The sequence below is a fragment of the Bubalus kerabau genome, chromosome 20 (assembly GCF_029407905.1).
Source record: "Bubalus kerabau isolate K-KA32 ecotype Philippines breed swamp buffalo chromosome 20, PCC_UOA_SB_1v2, whole genome shotgun sequence".
Taxonomy (NCBI): domain Eukaryota; kingdom Metazoa; phylum Chordata; class Mammalia; order Artiodactyla; family Bovidae; genus Bubalus; species Bubalus kerabau.
Genome location: NC_073643.1, coordinates 2964491 through 2965992, shown reverse-complemented (window position 1 = coordinate 2965992; position 1502 = coordinate 2964491). Strand labels below are relative to the sequence as shown.

The 1502-nt window shown below is 40.2% G+C and overlaps 1 pseudogene; it reads left to right on the top strand.

The window, feature by feature from the left end:
- The first annotated feature begins 241 nt into the window (after positions 1-241).
- LOC129635637 (uncharacterized) lies at positions 242-390 on the top strand (annotated as a pseudogene).
- Positions 391-1502: the final 1112 nt, after the last annotated feature.

Here is a 1502-nt window from a genome sequence, read left to right as displayed (position 1 = left end):
GGCTACAGTCCATGGGGTCACAGACAGTCAGACACGACTGAGTGACTTCACTTTCACTTTCACTGTATGTTAACCCTTACCAGTGAGCCTTTTCCTTTTGTAAGTTTCTCATTTCTAGTTGTGGCTTTTCCACCTAAAAAAAGTTAGCATTCATTGTAATGGTAGTTTGGTGACACTGACCCCTTTTCGCTTTAGCTTGTCTGTGAAGCTTTTGATTGCGCCATCAAATGTGAAAGAGAATATACTTACTTGGCAGAAGAGATTCCGTGATCATGAAGGCGTTTTCCTCAGGACAAGGCTTATCCATTGCACTCTGAATGTGCTGATCCTTGCAATTTCCACAAATGTGGGAAACTTGACTGTGTAATTTGTGATAGCACTCTCCTAGTCTTAAAAACCTCTGAAAAATAAAAAAAGTCTTGCTTGGTAGAGTTTATTCTGCTTTTTAAATTGTTTTAAGTCTTTATTGAAATTATTACAATATAACTTGTTTTATGTTTTGATTTTCTGGCTGCAAAACATGTGAGATCTTAGGCCCCTCACCAGGGATCAACTCACATCCCCCTCACTGGAAGGCAAAGTCCTAACCACCGTACTGCCAGGAAAGCCCCCAGACTGTATTCTTGGCTGTAAATTTTTCTCTTTTATCACTTTAAATAAATCGCACCATTCCCTTTAGGCCTGCACAGTTTCCACTGAAAAATCAGTTGACAGCTTAATGGGAGTTCCCTTATATGTTATTTGTTGCTTTTCCCTTGTTGCTTTTAATATTCTCCCTTTAACTTAAGTTTTGTCATTTTAATTGCAACATATCTTGGTTTGTTCCTCTTTGTGTTTGACCTGTATGGGACTCCCTGTACTTCATGAACTTGGGTGACTGTTTTCTTTCTCAAGTTAGTGAAGTTTTCGTCTGTTATATCTACAAATGTTTTCTCAGTGGTCTTTCTCTGTCTCTTCTCCTTCTGAGGCCCCTATAGTGAGTGTATTACTGTGCTTGATGTTGTCTCAGAGGTCTCTTAAACTGTCCTCATTTCTTTTATTCCTTTTTTTTTTCTGTTCAGCAGCAGTGACTTCTACTTCTCTGCCTTCCAGCTAGGGTCGGACATGACTGAGCGACTTCCCTTTCACTTTTCACTTTCATGCATTGGAGAAGGAAATGGCAACCCACTCCAGTGTTCTTGCCTGGAAAATCCCAGGGACGGGGGGGCCTGGTGGGCTGCCGTCTATGGGGTCGCACAGAGTCGGACACGACTGAAGTGACCTAGCAGCGGTAGCAGCAGCAGCCTTCCAGCTAACTGATCTGTTACTCTGTATCCTTTAATTTAGTATTGATTCCTTCTAGTGTATTTTTCATTTCAGTTATTGCATTTTTAAATCTGTTTGGTTGCTTTTTATATTTTCTAACTCTTTGTTAAAAGCTTCTAGCTTCTTACTCTATTCATCCATTCTCCTCTTGAGTTCTCTAGTTATCGTTGTAATCACTACTCTTAACTCTTTCTCAG